Raw genomic sequence first — 25,735 nt, forward strand, 5'->3', positions numbered from 1 at the left:
CCTGGTACATTTAGCAGAATGGTGAACAGATCTCTGTGCTAGAAGTGCTATGCCTCAAACCTGGCTCCAAAGAATGACCTCAAGTGGGTCTATATTTGTATCTGGTAAGAGAAGTAAAGTTTTACTGTCACTAATACTTGTTATTCCTGCAATTCTAACAAAAAGCCCAAGTTCCCTTTTTTATACTGCGGTGTATGTTTTCCTGGCATAACGTGATCCTTTAGACCTGTAACATGCTCGTGCAATGCAAAGGGCATGGCAGTGTCACCAAGGGCATGATTTGAAGGAGACTGGGTGGTACAAGCAGACAGAGGCTTTACAATATAAGATGGCCTACACTGGTTGCAGAATCTGATGACGGTATTTCAGCAGCTTGAATCATAACACCCTGTGCATTTTGAAGGGCTAGGTGTTAGGAAAGACAGCTTTTTAACTTATAAAATGAGCACTTCTGCAACAGAAACAACTGTCAGACAAATATAGAACCCTGAAATGTCATTTTTACGCTCTTTTTTTTAAACGTAATACTACACTTTAAAGTACAGTAGAACATAATGACAGTTTTAAAGAGAAAAAGAACAGATTTAATTTTAAAGACTAGGTATAGGAGAAGTGAGTCAGACTCAGGGACACCAGAGGAGAGTTGGAGTTACTGCATTAGGATTATTTCTGATGTAGGCAAGCATAACTGAAATCAGGATCTAGCAAACTCTGGAATAAAACAAAGGCAGAAATATCCTTCATTATGGAGCACTTGAAGACAGTCACCCAAGTCCAGGTGCTTTCAGCCAGCAGAGAATAAAGGCACTCCAGCTCAGTTCTGGCTGTTGAAGAAATTCCCTGAAGAAAGGATGTTCAGGGTGTTATTAAAGAAACTCTGGGGCAGAAGGAGCACATAAAGCTATTTCACAGGCTGATCCTGGCAATGCTTGTCTGTACAGTTATCAGGCAAGAGAGCAAAGAGAAGTATCGTAAGATATAGCAAGCAGAACAAGACAGAATTTGAAGACCAGTATAAAAGTTCTGATCTGGAGCTGAATCTGCATATACACTTCATATTTATTTGTTTAGATGCAAAATTACATGTGGCCCTATGCCTTGCCTTTTTAAACAAGGTGGCTATGGTATTCCCCGCAAAGGAAGCCTTGCATCTACTAAAGTAGTTGTTGAAAAGTAAAGCATTTTGTGCTTTAGTGATTTGTGCAAAGCTAGGACACAGAACCACAGCACCGATTGTCACTGAAAGATAGAAAACAGGTAGAAACACACTCTCGTTCAGCAGCATACTCGCCCAAGTTGATACATAACACATAACTAATAAAAAAAAGATAGCTCACTGAAACCATTATATAGAATAACAAGTTCACCTAACCATAATTCCTTATGATTAGGAGTATCTGGCAAAATATGTCAGGCTTTAGAACACTTTTGTGTGATGTGGCATAAAAGAAGAAATTGTAGAGATTGCAGCGATGCACACGACCCGTTGCTTTGATCCATGTGTGCTGCACAGCCATTCCAAAAAGGAAAGACAAACAAAGAAGTACAGCCTGCTTCAATTTGCCTGCAGTGCTTCACTTTCTGATATCACATGCCCTTTTATAATTAGGCAAAAAAAGCTTTCTGTAGTGTGCTTGAAGCACTTCTTTCTATTGCAGTTATTAAAGCTGTTACACTTCAAGAGGGAGTACGTTCTTCAGCTTTCCAATATATGTACACTCATTGTACCTTGTACCTCTAAATATGTTTTAAACAATGCCCATCAAAACAGAAAGCATCCTTTGCCATCAAACTTTGTCTTTGCAGAAATGGTTTGTGGCAGCAATGCTAACATTTTTCTTTATTCGGACTGCAAGAAATGGTTAGTCTAAAAGGATCTAGAATGATGACAGAGATGCATGGTGTTTGCTGTTCGACATTCACTATATTCTGCTCATCTAACATCTCAGTTATGTGACATGTTACTCACTTTTTGACCTAAATTATTATGCAATCTTACTTTGTGCTATTTAAAAGTTGCCTCATTTCACCTTGAATACCACTAAGCAATGACAGATGAAGTGATTCCTAATATGGTTTGTGCTCAGTTTCTGGAATCTATTCAGGTAACAGATCATACCAAGGTAAGATCCTATTATCTGACAAAGTGCTCCGTGCTTGGAATTAGTCTGAACATCTAGTTTGGACATCTGAAACAATCACACTTTTCAGGACACAACTAATGATCGAACGGTGTTTATGAAAAAGTAACAATATTATTTCAATATTGACTAACAGAAGGATTTCTGAATGTTTTTTACCAGGAATGTAAAGAAGGTATTTTAGATCCTCTAACAGGGTGATTGCAGAGAAACTGATGAAAAAGTTGATGTTTAATAGTATGGAACGCTAATTACACAGCAGAATCTAATCATGCAGTTTGTGAAAAGTTATGGCAAAGAGACACAATTATGAGGCATCTCAATCCCACAGAGGTAGTGGGATGAATCCTGATGTCCTTGCTAAGCCTTTTTCCTAAGAATTCCTACTGAGCTAGGTACACGTTTCTCCTCACTTCTGGCCCCTTGTCTCCGTGGGACAGGATCATCCCTAAGCCATTTTGCTACGTTTAGCAGCTACAGGCTCCCTACGCAGGGTGCTCGGGGCAGAGACAAAGCCAGTCATGGGTGCAGGAGCAGCATGAGCTCCTTGGCATGATGCTGCAGCAAGCCAGTCCATCCCAGTGCAAGGCAATGCTCCTTCCCCCAGGCATACAGCAGTGCTGCAAAAAAATCGTATCGGTTCTTCTAGGACATGAGTGTGTATCGGGGATTGATACTTCAATCCCAAAGTGGCTTGTGGAGGCAGAAGTTGCCACCAACGGGCCAGCAGAGATTGGGCTCCTCTGCACGTGCAAAAGGGTTTCCTTGTGCATTGGACAGAAAGGCTGGGGAGGGGAACCCTGAGGAAACTGGTCAGCAGTACGTTAGAGGATGATGTGTCACTGGCGCCTTTGGGAAATGGTTAGCTGAGGACCTGGTTGTGGTTTGAATTGATGGAAAAATTCAGTGTGGTAGCAGCGACCTACTAGGTCTCTGTGGAGATAGGTACAGAAATGCTCTGTGGTTGCAAGGGCCTCTCTAGTGCAATATTAAGGCGCTGCTAGCATTTGCAACACCTGTACCTAATCCTGTAGCCACCCAAACTTTTGATGGCTATATTTCAGTGGCTGTCATCTTACAGGGGCCCAGACAGCTGCCGGGGTGCAGCTTCTTAGCCACGCTGAGTTGCAAAGGGCAAAAGCTAAACAGGGCTTCACAAAATAGGACCCTCCCAGCCGTCTCGCTTTGCCCTGGATATGACCCGAACATCAACCAGCCTGTTAAAATAACCCCTATCCTGGTTACCCCGAGGCTAGAAAGTCCCTCGGGACACCTACTGCATGGGAACCAGGCCTTCCATAGCCCTCCCCTAAGAGGACTGGAATTGCTGTCCATGGCCAGGCCTCTAGCCAACGGCACAAAACATGGCCATGTCTGCCACAGGTCTCACTTGCTCCAACTCGTTCAGCACTTACCGCATCCGGAGTCATCCGGAGTCAGCAACGGGTCTGAGAGGTCCCCATCCCGGATTACTTACAGCATGACCACACGCTACCAGGTGAGAGCGTCTTCTCTGATATTTATTCAAATCGAAATGCCAAAGGGAAGCTCTGGTATTTTCCAGCCACCCTACCCGTGGTTGTTATTTTGTAACTCCACGTACAACTCCACAACAAGTCCCCTTGTTTTTGCTTGAAACAAGCCCAGTTTCACCCCATCTGGTAAACACCTACGGGGCAGGACGACCCCGCCGCTTAAACCCGTAACATGGTTCCCCCGATTTCTGCATTACGGCGACACTCCTGTCTGCGGCTCTACGCGGGTCCCAAGCCGGCTTTCAGAGGATCCTTGCTGCTTGCCGAGGAAGATCCCCTGGCACTTTTCACCAAAGTAAGGCTATTAACCTCTCCGACCTGGCCATTCATTAAGCACCACGGGGGGAAGGCCTAGGAGAGGGCTGGCTCGGAAGGGAGAGTGCCGCTCACCGAACCAAAAAGATCACGCCCAGCAGCAGCCTGAGCACATACGTACGTAGACATATGCGTCTTTATAGCATATATATACACAGCGTATGCTGAACAGACACCAAGGGGTGGTCTGACGTGGTGGTTATAACTCATCGTGACTTAGATTAATGCGTTATATCATTCAGTGGCAAAACTGACAAGACGTTACGTGATCATGCTTACTCACGTTGTAAACCAAATACAGAATTTCCTCTGATGCTCGTAGTTTCAGCATCCAGGGGGAAATCCCTGTAGCCTTAAGCTGGTGGATTTACAGCGGCAGAAAAAGGAAGCAGGGAATGAGGCCGGCGTTATTTCTCCCATCCCACTGTTTCCTCTCTACATTGTGGCCACTAAAAACAACTTTCCTGCTTGATATGTTGTTCTTTCTGCCAGCTGCCACCTTAAATTAGGCTTTCTTACGTCATTTGGTAGTAAGGATCTTTGGGTTCATGTCAGGAGATGCATTTAACATGCTTCTGATACTCCAGCATAAGCAGCTGTGACATGTAGGCAATTCTGAACATCCACAACCATCACCACCAATTATCCCCTTTATTAGTCCGACCTTGCGGTGGATACCCAGGGAGAATTTCACTGTCAGTCTAAGCATTTCACAGCTTCCTGTGTTTCATGAACATATATATATATGCGCTGTGTTTCACATTTCACTTGTTTGCTGCCCTCCCAAACACCAGCTTCTTAATTTTAGCTGCTTCAGTAATAAGACATAAATCACTTTTTTATGGCTGCTGCACCATTTTTCTGCTAACAGCTGTCATACTGCATTAGGCTACATTATACACGATGAAGAACGAGGGAGAGGTGGAGCACAACATGCACAGCCTAACAAATTTATTATACTGTTCAGCTGATAGGCCTATTCATCTTTCACCGCTGAGAGTACAATAAGTCCTACTAACCCAAACTAACAGCACTCCAGGAAAATGTTAAGAATGTAGATTATACACAAATCAGGAAACTCTGATACTGTGTATTCAGCTGGGATAATCTACTCCTTGATAATGGAGCCGATATATTTTAGGCATCCATTACCCTTAGGATGTTTTTATGAAAAGGCATTTATAATTCCGTTTCCAAGCACAGTGGAAATCTGTATTGAACAATGGAACTGTTTAGCTTGTGGTTATGTTTATACAGCTCAAACACACTCAAGACTTGTCTACGCTGCAGGCTGTGGGGCGACGTGGAGATACCACGTCTCAGCTGAGGTAGCTCATGGCTTCCTAGTGCGGTGTGACCACTCCCCGGGCCCACATTTTGAAAGCGGGCGAGTACCCACCTAGAACATTTGCAGGAAGTTCCTCGGGTGCTGGAAGTGATGCTCTCCCCTTGCCTGAAAAGTCAAGCCTCATTCCTGTGTTTTGAAGAGGTTGTCCACAGTCTGAAGCATCCCTAGTCATGTTTATCATTTCAGCACAGCTGGGCTTCTCTGACACTAGCATATATTTTTAAAATGGGCTGTAAAAACTGGCAAATGTGAAAACCTGTTTAAAAGCTCTGACTTAAAAAAAAAATCAGGACTTATTACAGCTATTTTTATCAAATCTTGAAATTGAAATTTCCAAGTAGAATTCTTTTAACAGAAGAAACAGAAGTTTCTATAAGAGCAAAAAATAATGAATTACAATATATAAATTTGGAGTTATAGCATAGATTATTTAGGCTATAATAGTACAGACTATAGAGGATTTTGTAAGTGGAACAAAGTTTTAAGGAGCTCTTTAAAAGAAATATTATTCTTCTTCCTTTCCCATGCAAAGCTTCCTACTGCTTCTGCAGTTATTGAGAGTTCCTTAAATCACAGCATTGAGACTGCATATTAAGGAATACACAAATTAAAATTTTTACAATTCTAACTTTTACCTGATTTTCTTTACAGCAGCATTCATAGTGTGGGGAATACTGTAAACCATGTGGTAATGTTAATTAAGTGTAAATGGCAATTGTAAAGGTTTTAACAGTGACCTCTGTAACTAGAAACCTTATTGATCATGTCTACACTGCTATGTGTAATCACATAGTGCTGGCTAAAACACCAAAATCCTCTCCTGGCATGTACTGAAGTCTGTGTAAAACCTGGGCTGGACTTCTGAGGAACAAAGTCTTGTTAGGTTGCTTTTCAGAAGGCGTTAAAAGTCACCCCCTTTCCCTCAGTAAATAAAATTTTAAAAAATGGGCAATGATTCTGAATTATTTTATAGAGCTATGAAGAAAGCTGATTCAATCAAAAATTCATACAAAGTAATCCATGCTGGTTTGAATTTAAAACATTTGCAAAACAATGCTTGAATGAAGACTTTGGCAGGTCTTTTGTTTCCTATCTGGATATCAGCACCATTGCACCTAATGACAGCCTTTTATTTCTTGTGTGTTCTGATACCTATATACAACCCTTCCAGTCCTTTGCCAGTTCAAATGGTTCTGTATTTATCACACACACACTTATTTTGAAATAAAATCGACGGAATATGAACCTCGCTTTTTGTGTCCATTTTTGTTGTGGAAACAGACCATAGACTTGGAACAGTCTGGAGAGATGTTTTAAAATCCACAATGCACCAAAGCACAGATTTTGTGCTTTCCACCACTGGCTACCAAGCTGTGCAGGTAGCCAAGATTTTCCCACAAACCATGAAAGGTTTTACCATGAGCCACGAATCATTTAAACGCAGCGCTGAATAAGCAAAGGTCAATACCATGTCACAAAATTTGGGCAATATCTCAAAGGAGCTTTCTCTGCCACGTGGGAAAAAAGGTTCCTGAAAATTTAGATTATTTTCTAAGAGTCAAAAGAGCATTGGACACCACTATGTCTGGTCAGCTTTGCTGGTTGCAGTGAGCAATAAATGAGACCATATTTTTTGTTCTCTTCAACTTTAAAATTAAGTTCATGTGGGCCACCTTCTGTACCAGCATACATGCTCAGCAAATCTGCAGTTACAGCTTGCCACTACGTAGGGGTGTTATCCCTTACTCCTTCAGTGCAGCCATACAAGATCTAGGCACATTTTGTTTTGAAGAGGTTAACCATCTCTGAACCTTATGAAGTGTTTTGAGTGTTAATGGTCTCTGTTCAGTTCTGCATTGCTTTGAAACAGCCCAGCTTATGCATCTGTTTATTTGAACTCTGATTAGCTAACGCAGTTGTTTATTTTTCCTTAACTAGAGCACTAAAACACTTATTCTATATAGATTTAATCATTAATTCCTAAGAAACACATTTTTTCAGCATAAGAACTTGGAAAAAGTTGTTCACTTTGAGTGGGAAGAGTAAGATGATTTTATCCACATTACACATTAGGGTCTTATTGTTTTAAAACCGGAAGAGAAATGACAAAATGTTGAGACAATTACATATGTGCAAAATTATTTGTTTATTTGATTTTTTTTAACCTAGTGATATGTATGAATTTATTTAAATTTTGGTTGGATAAAGTTTTCCCTTGACACTATAGTCTATATATTTTAATTTGGTTTAATGCCTGGATGTTTTGTATCAAGCCAAAACCAGAAAGTACGTTCTCCAGCTCTATCTAAGAGGATTGCTAGTTAAACACTTTTTAACCTCTCCAGTCCTCTGTAAGGAAGCATCCTCAGTATGAAAAGGCTTGCTCTAATTTCCTTACGTGGAACAACCTTTGCTAGAGCAGAATGAAATACTTGGGTCAAAAGAAACGTTTTTAAATGTCAGGAAGGATCATATTGATGTTTTCAAAAGAGAAAGTTTCCACTTCTCATTTTTAATAAGGGTTTCTTCTGAAATTTACCTATATTCAGTTTTAATGAATGTTAAAAATCCCAAATGAAATGTCTTCTGACCTGAAATGACTTTTCTTCCAAATTTGTGTGTTTGTTGCTATTTGGCACGAAAACCAACAAATTTTAATTCTGGGTGGACCAAAAGAAATGTTTTTATTGTTGTTGACTTTTCGGTTTGGCCAGCATACAAATACAAATAAATAAATTCTTTATACAACTCTAGTCTTCAGATTAGCAAGAACTAACTTGATCAGCAAAACTGTCCTTTCAGTTTTACACACATAAACAACAAGTAACAACATTTGTTTTCACAGGGTTACTTCATACTTATGCAAGAGAAAAAGGAGTAAGATTTCCTGTCAAAATAGTAAAAAAAAAAAAGGTTAAAAAAAAAAAAGGAAAAGAAAAACAAACCAGTGTAATAGAGCCGCATCTCTCCTGTGTGTTGCTCGACACCAGCTGAAACAAAGCTGACTTGAGACTCTGCAGAAGCATAGCTTGGAAGCGAGCAAAATGAATTCAATCCTGCAGCAGTAGAGCACTCCCCTGGACACTGCACTGGAAGGAATCAGGGGAGTTTCAAGGGGCTGTGGGTGGAAAAGAGGATTAGGAAGAGCCAGCGAGACTTGGCCGACCTTTGCTAACTTCCTGACCTCCGCTTTCCACCCCTGGGAGCTGAGCTCTGGTCGTGGGAACAGCACCTGCCTTCCCCAGCCCCGTCTCCTCAGGGGCTGCTGCCGCCCCACGGGCGCCCGGGGCCAGGAGCAACCACAGCTAGGGGAAAGCCTCCCATGCCTCACCTGTCCCGCTCCTGAGTCCATGCGATGGGGCTAACGACAGGGTGGAAAACATCTGGGGTGTGGTGGAGCAATGTGGTTCATTGCTGCGGGTTGTTCTACAGCCCCACTGAGCAAAAGCGCCCAGCCCCACCTCCCTGGGGAAGATCTCAGCTGTTGGGGTCCCACGGGCCCTGACACGACAGCACAGAAACAGAAGCCTTTAACCGTGCCTTTAACCATCTTTAGCCATGGTCTGTGCCAAAAGGTGGTTTTGGGTCACCCAGGAGGACATCAAAAGTTAACCACATGTCTTTTTCAGTCACCCATAGCTATCGGTATACCATCAGGTTTTCCCTTACACTAAGGGTTTAAAGCCATCAGCTAGAAGAAATAGATAGGATGTGAATGACATAAACCGAATATTGAATACACTTTCTGTATCGCCCTGTCTCTCTTATGGTAATGCAGAGAACTACGGTAAGTCACACACGTATTGCAATACACGTGCATGCAACAGAAAACCACGTGTGCTGCAGACTGAAAATGTAGCCCCGTTTGGGTCAACAGCTACACGTCCATCATTTTCTATACAGACAGATTTTCATATAAAACATTATGTGTGCACCCTGAGCACATTTGTGAGTCTGCACACCTGCGTGCCTAGTGTGCACATTGGATATCCTTAAATTCTTGTTTAGAGGAAGATCATTTACGCTACAGTGGTGATGAATCATGTACCACATAACATGTGAACACAGTGGTCATAAATGACCCAGTACCCACATGAAACACAGGCCAGTGGCATCACCACTAGTGAACATTTTGGCCCTGCAAGGTTGATTGCAGGCCCAGGGAAAAAGCTGAGGAGGTTTCTGTTGAAGCAGACACTTTTTCCCTTTCCCTGCTGCCTATTTCCTGGTTTTTGCCCTTTTCTTCCAGTTTCCTTCTTTCTCCACCTCACCTTTTCTTTCCTCTGAATAATACCACTATTACGTGTTTTTCTATGTCTGCCATCATGCCTAATCAAATTGGCGAATCCTAACAGCAACATTTCCATCGTTCTTGTTGTATCTGTCTTGTGTAATATTTCTCTCATTTCTACGACTTATACAGAAAGAATAATTGTATTTATTTGCTTTTTTCAACAGAAAGCTTTTGGAAAAAATATTTGTAATGTAAGACAGGAAAGACTTGTAAATGTCCAGACATAGGAGAATTAAAAATAATGTAGAAATATTGCATTATAATACACACATCCACACATATTTTGTATATCAAAACACAGTAAAGATGTTTTAGCAGGGTTAATTTACAACTTGTCCTAAATAAGGAGCAAGGGCAATGCACCTCTGTGCTTGCCTAGCCTAGGGTCAAATCAAAGTCAATTAAGTTAATGTAAGTCAAATCTTCCTTTCTGGCTCCCCATCTAATCTGGGAACAGAGTAAAAACTATAGCTTCGGATCCACCTTAATTACAGGTGATGGTTGTTCCCTCTCCCATCATCACTTCTGCATAAGCTCAATCCAGCTGCATGGCACTGAGGAGCACATTCAAAACCAGCTCAGTCCTCAGGAGCTGCGGGTGCAGAACAGGCAAGGGGAGGAAGCTTGCTCCCACCTCACTTGTGCAGGTGGGCAATTTGGATAAACTAGTAAGGAGGTAACAGACTTCGAATATGGACATGCAGGAACACTCCTAACCTTGCCGTGAATCTTTATTTTTCATTATTTTATTATGACTCTGCTACAGATACAGCTCTTTTCTTTTAACAAGTAGAATGCAATAATGCAAATAAGATTCAGTGTGAAGCATACAATTAGTCAATATTCAATTCTACATGCAGGTACTAGAACCTGAAGTGGAAAATTATTAATGCAGAGAAAAACTGGACAGGCTGATGTCTGCAGATGAGTACAGGTTTTGAGATAAACAATGAAGCAATTCATTGTCTGAAGAATCAGCAAAGGGAGGGAAAGAACTGTCTCAGAATATCAGATCTTGGTGGTTACTGCAACTCCTATTAGGTAAATGAGATTTGGATCTGTCTAGAACCATACAAGAAGGAGGAGGAGGAGAGACCTCCATCCTGATTTTGATCTTGCATCTTGGGACGTGTCCATTTCAAGATGTTTTTTACTTGATACATTTCTCTCCATACCTGCTGCCCCTTCCCCAACCTTGGAAGGGCAGAAGTTGCCAAAGATAAGCACTTGTTTATGGTCCTGCCTGGTTGCTGGGCCCCTGCTCCACAAGGGCATAGTTCACACAGGCCATGGTCATAGGTCTGATCTGGGAGTGGTGTTTCCCTTCTAGTATATGAGATCTCGTAATGGTGAGTTGGGGAGTTCCCAAAGTGAAGTGCCTTCAGTGGTAGTTAGGCTAATACCATAAAAGCAAAAGCTCTTTTTTATGAGCCCTTCGTGAGAAATAAAACTGCAAGTCAGTTGCCGAGATTGTTTTCAAGAAGGCAGCTCCAATAAGGTCTTATATCCCCATTTCAATAACAACACAGAAACCTGCTGATTTATTGCAATGTGCTTTTAGAAACTTTGGGATGCTTCAGGTGGCTACAAGTAATGCTGGAGCCTTAAGCAACAAATGCTTGGATGAGCTCAAACATTCCGGGTTTTCCTGTGCTTAATATGTTGCATTGCTATCTTGATATGTAATGTCACAGATGGTAATATTAGTCATGAAAGAACAAAGAAGCCAAGTCCATAGACAAATTAAGGTGGAGGGGCAGAGAGAGAGAGAAAGGAGAGGAAGGAAAGAGAGAGAGCAGTGAATGCCAACAGCACCAAATTTTATTTTAAAGCTTCTTTATACACACTGAACACCTTCTCAAGATCTATGTGTTGGCAAGAATAGCCATACAAGGCTGTAAATCCTTAACCTGGCTGGTATCCACTGTAAAAAGTAGAGCAAGTAGCGTGGTGAAAATACTTGGAAATGAATGGATGAACTTAATTTAACAATGGGCAGCCATCCCACAAATTGGGATCCCACCAGTGGTGGCTTCCTCTCTCTTTTTTTTTTTTTTAATTAACTACACAGCCCTTCAACAAGAGGATTTAGAGTGTTTGACTCCGTCTTCTTTGCACCTTTCAATTGTCTTTTTTAACCATTTTAACCACCATGAAGAGCTTAAAGGAAAGATTCAGATAGGTTAAATTCAAGTATGAAAAGAGAGAATAAGACAGTGATTGAAGGCACTATTTGACAGACAAGTTGTAATGTCCATGAAACTACATATGCTATATGGAGTTGTGGGGGAACTTCTTCCAACTCAGTGCACAACATGATCACTAGAGCTTCTGCTAGCTAAGTTAATTCTGTTTTCATGAACACAGGAAGTGGAGCTGATGTTAAATGAAGTAGCACACTTCCATGAAAGAAACACAGCTCTTGAGTAATTTCTAAAGCCAAACATGCAATCCTATTGAAATAAATTCAAGTGTAGAACTGTACCGGTGAAATTGCCCTTCTCATCTCTGAATCATTTAAGTGTTTGGGAAGACAGTGAGAAAGATAACAACTGGGCCAAAGAGCTATGAACTGATACAATTGAGAATTTTTTTTGAAAGAAAGACGATAAAAATATTTCACCTATAGTAAACGTAACAGTTTGTCCATAAGTTCAGATTAGAAACAGATTTCCCACTTTCCTTTTGCACTTGGCTGACTTTACAGAGGTTGGAGTATATATGACGACAATTTACAGGAGTTTGAACTCTCAAGGATGAAGGACAGAAAAGGGTGGCTTACAGGTGTGAGTAAGGCAATACAAAGGAACAAATCCATTTTTAGGCTGAGCAGTAGGGAAAATTCCCAACACTGATTTTATTGTGCTATGGAATAGAGTCCTCAAGTGATGGATAGATGCCTAATAGCCTGAGATGGAAAATACTATATACTGAGACTACACTTTCACTGGCAAGGAAATGCATAATTTAATAGGTCTTTTCCATTTCTATGATCGTATAACTTGGGGCCATTCCAATATGTAAGGTAAAAGGAAAGATATATTGAACTTCTGCATCTCTTTCATAAAGCACTTGATCTATCTTGGCATACACAGACACATATATTGAAGCTATTTTGTTTGCAAGATTTTACTATTTGGAAGGAGATTTGATCATTCTCCAGAGATTGGACAAATATAGCGAAAGCAGAAATAATGGTAAGTGCTACCCTTTCCCTTTAATGTCATTTATTTTATAATCCAGATTTGACAGTCTGGCTGCACTGCCCGGATTCCCCTGAGAAAGAAATAGCAAACTACATTGCATTGCCTATGATGGTTTTGCAATCTTCCTCACATTTTCATATGTCACTCTCATTCTCTGTATCCAGTACTTTTACATAGTCCACAAACCAGAAGGTCTGAATTCCATTTACCACTTTGTTTTGTCCTGTGCTTAAGAAGTAGGACAGAAAACTACAGTCACTCCTTGGTACTGCAAAAACCTGAGAATACACAGAAATCTGGCCCATTCAAAGCCTTCTATTTTATTTGAAGTCTGGAGTGTGGATAAACTTTTTCAAAGACCCAATACTATTAACATTTAGCAGAGACATTTTACAGAAATAAATTCAAAGGGTTTAGATGGTTAGAATGACCGTTTCTGAGTGATCTGTGGCAACATGAGATCTCAACCTTTCTGCAAAAAAAGGAGGAAAATTAATCTTTGGTCAGCTGAAAACGTATCGCAATTAAGTAACATAACATACAAGTCCATTCCATGGTGTTTTTTCAACCTACTAGATGCACAGGCACAAAATTTGACCTTTCAAGACATTGACACCAGAGGATCCCCTGCCTCCCAACGTTCCCTCTAATTGATGTAATCTGCACCGTCGGGCTAACTTAGATATATTTTCCCAGACCATGAATCATGTTAACTATACTTCAGCAACATGAGGAAAAAGTACAAAGAACTGCTTTTGCTCCAAAACAAACTCCAATCCTTGGACATCAATGTTTATTTCTAGTTAGGATTATACTTGTTTCCAGTGAAAAGTAAGATTTGTGAATCTTATTACTTACAAAATGCTAAAATATGCATGGATAAATATCCTTATTCTCCTTCATGCTAGGATGTACAGTTCTTAACAATTGGATTCTCACACATCTCTAAACATGTGGAAGGGTGGAAAAGAATTTTTATATGTGGCTATCCAAGCAAGGTAGATTATATGAAAATCTATGGAGGGGAGAAAAAAAAGAAAACAATCAAAAAAGAAACAATGTAAAAATTATGAAATTATCTTGACCATCTTATGGTGCTAAAAGTATTTGATGCATTGATGGCCAGCTGACTACCGAGCACATCTCAAGTTGCGGGACATGGCTCTAGAACCATGGGTCCCAAAATCCATAATACTGTAAAACACTGAACTTAGATATTTAAGTAAGTTCAAGAAAGATTTCTCCTGTAGTTTATGAATGAATGCATGGCAGTTCTCGAGATTAGGCATTAGAATTAAAAGTACATGGCAGAGTCTTGCAAGAGAAGGTGTTCCTACAGCACGTGATACATAGTGTTATCCGCTGTGAGGTTTACTCTAGGTAGTAAAGAAGGGTAAATGCTGTATTTTGTGACATTGCAGTATTTGATACACATGAACAATATCCTACGGATATCAGCTTTAATGTTGTAAGTTGTAGATAATTTCCTTTTCTTGAAAGAGATTTGAGCCTTCTGTTTGAGCGTTTGTGCTTGTTTGTCGAAAATTCATCCCACTGGTTTGATTTCACTGGTATAATATATTAGTTTAACAATGACCTTAGAATCATCCAGAAAACAAAACAAAAAACCCCAAACCCCACAACTTCCACTTCCATATTTTTCTTTTTTTCTACTCAGATCCACAGAGGAATAATTACTTCATTTACACATTAATTTTAAATTTGTCTGGTCCTAGAGGGAATATGGGTCCTTTTCTTTTCTTTGGCACTTCTGAGGTTAAAGATCTGTTTTGTTCACCTGGGCTGAGAGTCACAGCCCCAGAGACAGCATGGCATGAACAGCATCGCTTCTGGCTTTCTTTCCTATTTCAGCATTACCCCGAGTAACAATGGAAAACATGGACTATGAACCAAGACCAAGAAACCTCATGAACTTTGTATCATTTAACAACTCAGATGTGAGGTCACAAGATGCAGACAGGTTGCATGATGCTTCTTGTTAACTATCCTGATAGCCAAAGAGGTTAGCCACCAGCCCCACAAAGCTATGCAAGAAAGCTACCTCTGCATGTAATTCTTGTGTGTTTATCTTCTCTCTCAGCAGACAGTATACACAGAGATAGGACATATTCTCCATAAGGAGCGGGACAGTTCCTCTTGGAGATAAAGCTGATTGTGGTCATCTGACTTGGATAAGAACAGTGTCAGACACTCTGCACATCATGATGGGACACTTGATTGCTGTGGAAGAGGCAGTGTCCAACGATCTTAATGAATTGTGTCCTGAGCAGTCATTGCCCTACTGACTTCCCTCTCCTTTTTATACCAAAAAAGCTCTGCCAAAAGGCTCCTTTTTGCCCATATTTTTTCCCAGTGCCTGGACTTCTGTCCCTCTCCACATCACAGCCATGATGTGGGCAGAGAAGGAGGGGGACAAGTTATTGCAACTAGATATGGCAGCAAGCTGGGACCAATAATATGGGCATTAGTCCATAGCAGTTTGGGCATACAGCAGCTACTTAGGCACATAAACTAGATGTATTTGATCTTTTAGGCGTGCCAGGAAAACCTTGCTGTTCTTCCCTTATAGAGAACAAGGAGCTACAGACTTCAAAGCTGAGTTGCATAAAGTTCAAGCTTTTGGCTGTTTGATTTTTTTAATCAGCACTTTAAGGAGCTAGAATATTTTACTCTTTTCTCCAGTTTGGACAGCTGGGCTTTCTCCCATTAAGAGGAGGAATTGCTTTGGCAGAACTGGAGAGCTGTCTGTCTACAAGAATCATCATATCTGGGGTCTTGCCATTTCAGTATTGATCACTCCTCCTTTATTCCACAAAGGTACTAAAGAAAACATTGTCGATTGCATCATTAGCTTTTTTCCCCTCTTGTCTCTCTTCTGTCTGCACTTTCATTCACCTGTTAAGTTGAACAAGAGAGCAAGACTAAGCAAAGAAAATGCTCTAGAAAAATGTTGAGGGTAGATTTTTGGCAAAGAACCCATATTGCATGCTCCACAGGGCTGAATACTAATGGGTTATCCTAGAGAAGATTAAGTCACATGTTTCTCAGAGACACACAGCAAAAGGAGAAGAGGCAGCAGTTGCACAATCCAGCCACAGAAATTTGGCATGGATATAGGGAAAGAATTCTTCACCAAAATGTGGTGCGGCATGGACCAGGTATCCAGAGAGGCAGGGGAATCTCCACCTTTGGGGATGTTCAAAACTCACCTGGAGACAGCCTTGAGCGGCCAGACTTAGCTTGGATTTGAGCAGGAGAATGGACTAGATGATCCTCTGAGGCTCCTTCCAACCTCCATTAGCCTGCTGTTCTATGTGACACAAACCCCGCTGTATTCCGCAGAAGAAGGGCGAGTCTATCTTTCCCCTGGAGGTGTCAGTCTGCGATACGATACAGTGAGGGACATGAAAAGTTGCAAGAGGAGGCAACTCCAAGACCCTTTGCAGCACATTCTGACTTTGTCCACCCCTGTGCACCCTGGACCCCTGAGGGGAAAGATGGGGAGAGGTATAGTTAAAGGCACGGCAGCTGATGCAGGCCCTAAAGGTGTTGTCAGAGGTGTGACAACACCACAGACTTAGATAACTTCGGTATCTATCTTGTGTGGCGATTCATCCATGCATTTGGGCACAACCTGTTGTGCTTGTGCCCCGTCACATGGCCAACTGTGTAAGTAAGAGGCGGGTTGGCTGTCCTGAAGCCATGGCTTCCAACCCCCTTTATGTCTTTTCTTAAGGGGAGATAGGGGCCAAGGAAAACCCACCCAGCTGAGGCTGCTGGCCGAGGGAACGCTGTTGACAGATCGGGGCCAACCTCCCTGCTGAGACTCTCAACAGAGGAGGAAGCAAAAGGCACACGTGGTTTCATATGCCTTCGGCTTTTCTTGGACTAACTTGATCCCTGAAGTCTGCAGGAAAGCAGAGCTGAGGAGGCAAACTGCTCCAAAAGTAAATGCCGCCTGGGGACTTGGCTGGGAATTAGACAGACATGCTACTGAGCCAAACTGTAAATCTAAAATTTTGAAATAAAGTTTGGAATTTTCCTCAGAAAAGCTTGGCCACCAGGAGGTCTGGCTGTGATGCCAGTGCCAGAAGAGGCAGAAAAAACTGGACTGAACTTCAACAAGCAAGATATTCCCTGATTGCCCGTGATGGACAAGCTTGGCTTCAGCCCCACTCCTTGAACGCACCGAAGCAGCTATCAGAAAAAAGCACCTACTGTAAAAAACACGGGGAGTTCGGCGGGTGGTAAGAGCCTGCCTTTCGCCCAGGCACCCCTCTGGAGTCAGCTGGGAGCAGCACACTGGTCGCAGTAGCAGCAGAGGCTTATACAGTTGAGAAAACAAAGTTGAAAACAAACAGCTGCATAACGTATTGCAGTAAAGGCTTTCACAGCACAGAGATAGTGGGTCATAAACAAGTCCCCCAGTAACTGGAGGATATCCAACAAGGCACAAGGCCTAAAAAGAACTATTTGTTTTTTTACTCTTCATGAGATGAAATGCACACTGCAGGAAAATCCCGTGCAAATCAACATAGCGTCATGGAAACCACGAGACCATCAATAAAAGTAATAAATGGAAAGGGTTATAATAATATATACTTAGCACTTTACATTTTCAAAGTGCTGACAGGACATTAATCCTCAAAATACCCTTGTGAGGGCAGAGGCAGCTTTAACATTTTGAGGTGGGCTTGTGAAACAATTTTTTGTCTCAAATTGATCTGACCTGACTTCTGTTTACTAGGATCATACTATTCAAAGTTAAATTGGATCACAGTGTTTTCACACTAGATAACATGATGCCTCATTGTTTCTCCTCCTCCAAACATGAGAAGCAGAGCCCAGTCACTATTTACTAGACCACACTTTCATGCCAGCATTGTAAAACTGCTTTCTAAGGTCAATTCTTCCTCTTAGCTTGGGCCTATGGATCACTGTGTTTACTATCACTGGAGAATTTTATTACATTCAATTACTCAGCTAACCTTTCTCTCCAGTTAAATAGCTATGCAAGACATAGTTGCCAGTAATTCATATACCAAAATATGCAGACTAGCCATTTCCAATGAACTGAGAGGAGAATTGCCTCCAAGACAGCCAGAAAAGGAAAACAAGAGAACATAAGTTATATTTTATAACTTCAAAGGGCTGCTTTTTATCTCCCCCAGATTATTTGTTCAACTGCAGTTTTGAATTAGCTCTGCCTCCCCTGTGCCCAGGTCAGGGGCAGGGGATGGGGGGGACAGTCCGTTGTTCAGTTTGTTGCACATTTTCACTCCTATTTCCAATTGTTTTTGCTGGGGCTGTGATTATTCTGCTACCTCTGTTACTGTTCATGATCTCAGTAAGTCAAAATGTCATAAATGCTGGATACTCCCATGTAGCTGTGCAAGATGTGTTTCATTAAAATAATATGGAATTAAGTAGATGGCTATAAATAGAATATCTGTGTCAAAAGCACAAAAGCTAAGATTAAAAAAAAAAAAAAAAAGAAAAAGAGGGGAGTCCAAACGTAGGCCTTCCAGAGAAATGACTACTCAAAACTAGGAGAGGCGAGTTGGTGGCTGTAGAAAGAGGGAAGATGGAGAAGGAGCAGAGATTTGGAGATCACACAGACATGTACTTCCTAAATATTTAGAACAAGCAGCAGTTCAGTGGATATAATATTTAGCCCAACTGTATGATACTTCATGTTCTGCCCATGTAGCCTCAAAACTGAATGAGCAAGTACTTGAGAAGCATGTTTTTATAAATATTGGGACTGATAGCATTCACTGTTGTAACTGTACTGTGTGTGATAACAGAGCAAGAATGCCCGCCACAAGTAATAGGTAACTGAAAAGCTAAAAAAAAAAACCACACCACACAAAAAACCTCCAAACTCAAACAAAACAACACTCATGCCAGCACGGTGTAACATTTCTTGAGTGAGAAAGGAAGGAAAGTGCTAGTGAAGGTCTTAATCAGAATTTATTAGGAATGTTCTTCTGAGAAAAATAAGCCCAAAGCAAGCAATGTCCTTTAGAATAATGGCTGTACAGTGACTTTCATAAAAATTCCATAAGCCACCAGTACATTGCTGGCAGATACTTGTGAAGGCTAAAGGGAGGTGCATGCATGGGCACTTAGGGGAGGGAGGGAGGCTCTGCAGTTAAGTTCTGCCAGATCTTGCTACGCTGAAGATTCCTGAATGCATCTGTAACATCCAGCAGGTGATTTCTAGCAGAAGACTGGATTGGGTCCCTCTATACTTCTCGACTGGAGAGAGAAAAATACAGCTGAGAAACTACTTCAAAATATGCAAAATCTTTTGAAGTTAAAGTCCTCAGGATGACTGAATCAGTTCTTCATTATTAGTGATAGTGAGAGGAGGTTAAAACAGATTTGAAATGACCAACCACTTCACGTATTGAGAAATAACCTCAGTGAACATCATCAAGCAAGCTAGATGATGGTAGCCTAAAATTTCCGTTCTACTATTAGATGAAAAGCAATGACAATCCTACCTGCACACAGACTGTGGGTACAAGATTTCAGTGACCCAAGCAGATCCCAGACAGATAATAACTATTGCTCTCGGTTCTCCAAACTGTGAGTTCAGAAGTTTAAGCTGATACGAATAGTGTGTTTTGCCATTTTAAGCTCTCTCTTCAGCTTATCTTTAGATTTTATGCTGTGCTTATTACAGTGGTATTCCTTCTAGGCTACTCTTCCCACAAAACACTCTTGCCAAACTCCTAATGATCCATTCATCCTGTGTCTAGATGCAAAAAACCTCATGCAAGACACGATAAACACTAAGGCAATTAGCTACACCACCTGCCCCATTCCACCTAGTTGCCTGATGCTGCAGGAGACACCACCACATCAACAACAACTACAAATCCGGATCCAGACCCAGGCCAATAAGATGTCCTTCCACAAACTTCCAATTATGTTTATTTTTGGCTACTGAATAAGACAAACTTCCTTCTTGCATCCCATTAGTTTATCCCAGGAAGTATTTAAAATTAGAAAATAGAAAAGCTTCTCTACAAACTATCAAAGAAATATGAAAGGAAAAAACCAAACAACAAAACATCAAAATTACAGGAAATCATGTGCCCTTTAACCAGATAGGCATAGTGGAAATGTGGACATTCCTTCGGAAGAAAGGACTTCTATTTTGTGGCAAAACTGAATATGTAACTCATGCTTTCTACTAAGTAAACCCTACTCACTATACATAATGCATATACATATTTGAGGTTGTATGTTGGCCAGGGGACAGAAAAATATAATCAACCAAAACCAGACATTCCTTGCTGCAAGATGGAAGTACCTATTTACTGCTCTAAGAGGGAACAATTAAAGAAAATCTCCTTCCTTGAAACTTGTTCCCACAGAAAAAATATATTAGCATGGCTACACCAACTCTTTTGCAAAAGAGTTGAATAGAACAAAAAAATATAGGCATGTTCAGTTCACATACACATGGTTAAGATAAGTATGGGTCCCCTACATAACACTGATGGGAAAAATATGGTTGTTTGTACCTTGTATTCCCATCCAGTTCTCAGTAGTGTCAGTGAAGATACTTCCACTGCTTTAAGGTGTATAAGTCTGACTCAGGAAAATATTTCAAAGTACAGAGCTTTAAGCATTTAGATACTTTCACTGATTTTAATGAGAATCAATGACAAAAATTAGGCATCCATGTAAGACCCCTGCTAACAAAGAGCCATAGTAAACTGTTTCTGTATCAACAGGTTAATAATAATATTAGATTGAGTAGTGTAAAATTCAGTGACTATTCTATTGGGGGCTAGATAACATAACCCTATTTATTGTATTTTCAATACCTTCTGAAGCATCTAGGGGTGTAGTGCTATTTAGATTTATGCCAGAAGAGAAGTTAAAATACTTACGAGGATGATAACTGTATTATTTAATATAACACTGGTAACTACTGGAACCACAGCCATGTTACTTACGTTTCCATTATCATGGCAGTGAAATCATGGAGCAAATTAAAAAACTCTTCTGACAAACCCTGAGAAAAAAATCTCCCTCAGATGAAATGAAGAAAGAACTTCTACTTCGAGCACTTTAGGAAGAAATATAAGCTTAGTACTTAGCACTGTTGATCTGAAAATTTTGATCAGCAACTAGATCTGTTTTCATTAAATGACAGTGGGAAACAATACTTTTACACATAAGCTTTCTTTCATATCCTAAGCATAAGAGAGTACTACATGAAACATATACACAAATTTTCAGATTTTTGCAAAATCTTCTTATATTATTAGTTGCTAAAACACAGTAACTGAAAAATTTGTGTATATGGTGCTATTTTTTATGGACACAGCATAAACCGACTGTAAGAATATTAATTCCAAATTCACTCTTCAGGACACTTTCATTGTTGCATCATAATTTCTTATATTCAGTTTATTAAAATTCCTCTCTTAATATGAAATGAAGACCATTCAACATTACTAGAAAATGACTGAACTCATACTGAGGCCAAGGCAGCTGGGCAGCAGAAGGGAGGACAACTGTGCCCGTTTTTGGATCACATGGTTTTCCCTTTGGACCCAGTATCTTGGCAGAAATAAAAGAAAGAAAAGTCTAATTTTCATAGAATCACAGGATGGTTTTGGCTGGAAAGGACTTTAAAGATCATCTAGTCCAATCCCCCTACCATGCAGTGGTACATCTACCACTAGATCAGATTGCTCAGAGACCCCACTCAACCTGACCTTGAACACTTCCAACGATGGGGCATCCACAACTTCTCTGGGCAACCTGTGCCAGTGTTCCACCACCCTCATTGTGAAAAATTTCTTCCTTATACATTGTCTAAATCTGCCCTCTTTCAGTTTAAAACCATTGCCCCTTGTCTTGTCACTACAGGCCCTGCTAAAAAGTCTGTCCCCATCTTTCTTTTAAGTCCCCTTTAAGTACTGGAAGGCTGCAATAAGGCCTCCCTGGAGCCTTCTCTTCTCCAGGCTGAACAACCCCAACTCTCTCAGCCTTTCTTCCTAGGAGAGGTATTCCAGCCCTCTGACCATTTTCATGGCCCTCCTCTGGACCTGCTCTAAAAGGTCCATGACCTTCTTGTGCTGGGGACTCCAGAACTGGACGCAGGGCTCCAGGTGGGGTCTCAGAGAGCAGAGATATCTTCCCAAATACCTGCATTGTATCTATAAGAGGATGAAACAAAGAAACAAAGACACCATTCATTGTGTAATTACTAGCCAGATCTGAAAAACAGAAAAAATATTTTTAATCTTTGTGGTTAAGCTGTGTGCTCCATCTCACTTAGGCGAGCCGTTTGTTGCACAATTTATGCTAAACAAAGTGTTCTCCAATTCACAACGTGTTGTTTCATAAAAACAGAGGAAAAATGCAGAACCTATGTGCCCACCTCTGTGATCAGTTCACACCACACAAGACGACCTTCATCTACCATTAGCGGCAGTGCTACAGCTTAGCAGTATTTGTTTCTAAATGTCTAACCTGAAGGCAATCACCAGGCAAGCTGCACCAGGAGATTTTGTTCCTTCATAAATATGAATGGCTGAAAGGAAAATGTCAACAATAACAAAAAAAACCCAAACTCTCTGCACTTTCTACAAACTGGCATACTTTTGCAGATGACGTAAATCTTTTGTTCTACAGTGGATCGCAATTATCTAAACAAAAGGATTACAGCAGCCAACTGATTTTTGGTAGTAATATTGAAAACTGACACAGAAGTTTCAGTAAGAGGTTTGCCAGTTGGCACAATAAAGAAGGGAAACCCCTCCAACAGGCAGCACATGATATAACTCCTCCCTTCTAAACACACAGAAGCTGCAGCACTTTTGTGACTTTCTTCTTTCCTCATCCTTACATTGGGGTAGTTTCCACAGCTTATATTCAGCTTCTCAAACCCAGCTCTTGTTCCAGTGCTATAAATGCAGAATAAGTATGTTTGTGTGGGTGGGCATCAAGAAGAGAACCTGTCAGAGAGCATGAACTGAAAATAGCTTGTTTTCCTGATTCATGAGCTCATAACTTATCTTAAACCAGTTACCCAGGGCAAAGCACCCCTTGCGTTGCCCGTGCACCTCCTTGTGTGATGGCTCCCGCTATGATGCAGCCTCACAGCCAGCCCCGGGAAAGTCTTGGGAAGCATTTGGAGCTACATTAGTAGAGCAAAGGGTGGCATGGGTCTGCTTAATTTCAGAAAATGGCAGTGTTGGAATTACAATGTGGTGACAGGACTCATCAGAAGAATTTATTTCCATGCTTTGGGCCTGTGGCCTAATGAATTGGAAAATATTTGCCTATGTCCTCTGCTTAGGCTCTAAATTAAACTGACTTCTTTTATTAAAAATGCCAGTTTTACAAACCGAAACACAATGACATGTTATTGCCTGTTTGATAATACAAGCTTCCTTGTGGTCCTATGTATAAAAACAACATTTTTGTCTTGGAATACATGGGGGCTCTAAGTTCTCCACAGGTGAAACTCTGAGCCCTGAATAGTGTATTCAGTGCATTGTCTATACTGTTTCTATGTAAATCAACAAGCACACTGAATAATGCTAGCAGGGTTATAGCGCTGAGATTATATTCTAAATTACAGATTGATGAATTTTTATTTACCTGTTTACAGTGCCTGAAAAAATCAACAGTCTACTGTTTGCTGCCTATTCTTTTAGCTTCCCACTGATGGGGTAGAGATTTAACAAGCAGCTTGGTTGACCTCGGGCTTTCATTCTCGGGCGTCTTAGAGGAGAGAGCACTTCTTCCCGGGGAGCCTAAAGGCTTTTTGCATGGAGGCAAAACACACTTCTCCTATACACAGTCCCCTCTTCTGACTCCATGCTACTAGGAGGAAAGCAGTGAGAGCTGCGGAGAGCCACCCCCAAAGGGCTTGTTTCAGCATCTCTTGGAGATCTTCCAAAGAGTAATGCTGCTCTGCAGTGTAAAGAAATGGTTTGATAACACTCCCTCTGTAGCTTGGAGAGCCAGATAAAGGCAGCAAGGAGAGATTTAATTTACACTTCAGAGGCTCACAGTTGTGTTCTGCTAATGAAATGCTCTGACTCTGTTAGCTTTTCTCGCTGAAAATATAAAGACTGATAAGTCAGGTTAACAACATTATTATCAGTGGTTTCAGGGATGATATATAAACTCTGCCTGAGATTTTGCCTAGAGCTATATGACTCTAAATAGTGAAGTGGTACAATCCAGCCAATTCTGTGCTAGAGTGGGCTAAAGGAAAAGTGAAACCAGCAGCATTACAACTCATGAAAGATTCATTTTTTAAATTTATATTTCCTTAAATAGATTCCACGAAAATTCTCGCAAAATTCAATTCACATCAAGAGATAACAGGGTGGAGTGCTATTGTCACAGAGAACAAAATGAGTCCGTACTCCTTAAACCTCCAAGCATCCGTGTCAATTTTGAAGTGGCTGCCAAAACCTCTGCAGCTTCCTGAATGAACATTATTACTGACGGTATTCACGGTCAGTGCTCGTGCAGCTTAACCTGGACAGAACACAGTACAGGAATGATAAATCACTGATCGCAAATACTGGCAGCGTTTTTCTGTGTTTGCTGCTAAAGAAAAGCACAGCACGTGCAGAGGTCTCTCAACATGGGAGCTCTCTCCTCATGGTGAGCTGCCTTCCTCCTCCCCCGTGAACTGTTTGCTTTCTGTTTTTTGACCACCTTGTATTTTGTGTTTCCTCTTCCTTCCGCTGCCCACAACAGTTCCTACAAACCACTTTAAAGAAAAAAGTTTTCATTTCCTTCTGCACACTACACGCGGATGTGCAGACCCACTCATCTGTCGCTTAATGGTGTTTAAGTCGGTGATGTTATACCAGCGTAAAGGTGGTGTGAAAGGGCAATTTGGCTCCGTGTAGTCTTCATCTGTTCAAGCTCATACTAGCACACTGAGTTCCAAATAATTAGGAGCTCCTCTCCAGCTGGTGTTTTGGTAGAAAAGGTGGTTGAGCAACCCAGTCTGGATTTTCCTACATCTGAAAGAGCCTGAAGATGCCTTGAACATTACATACACTTTCCTAATATGTTTTCAGTGTCGGCTATAGCACAGCAGTGGGTGGAATGACAAATAGGTATTCTTTGGGAATGAATTGCCACTGTCAGGGTTCAGAAGAGTTCAGAGCATTACATTTGTATTTATTTACTGATGCTTTCTACTGTTTACCAGGATTTCTCCCCTGCCCAATCCAAGCAGCTACACCCAGAGGAGAACTCCCTCTGCTTTGCTGCCAGAGGTCCCCTGGATTTTCTCACCCACAAAGTTTGCATGCTGATGAAGGAATACAGGGACTTTGAGAGATATTTTGCGTATTCATGTTTCATTCCTGGTCCTGTTAGTGATCTGCTGTGCCACCTCTCTACGCAGGCTTTTTGGAGACAGCGTGAAGCACAAGGTTAATGGGGTGTATATCACACAACTTAATGTTACTGATTGGATTTATTTTTTTAAAACTGATATATTTCTCTTTAATAGGTTGTGAAGCAACAAAGGGGTAAGATGTCAAACTTGCCCACCCCTCAAGCCCTCCTTAATACTGTATTTTAAAAATTAAACGGGAATATGAGCGTTGAAACCGATCAATGGAAAACTTAGCATGACATTACAGAGGCTTATGGATATTATAACTCTCTTTCCACCGGACTTCCATCCAGAAATTCAGGTGGTTTCTGTTAATAGCTAGAGCACAATGAAGAATTCTAACTGAATCATCTGAAAGACTATTTTAAAGAATGACTACATTAACAAGTATTACCAGCTTCCTGCTCAGACTAAAAAGAATTTATTCTTCTAATGCAACTAACTACAGGGTGGGTTTTTTTTCCCC

Source organism: Phaethon aethereus (assembly GCF_964289735.1).
Source record: "Phaethon aethereus genome assembly, chromosome: 2".
Lineage (NCBI taxonomy): Eukaryota > Metazoa > Chordata > Aves > Phaethontiformes > Phaethontidae > Phaethon > Phaethon aethereus.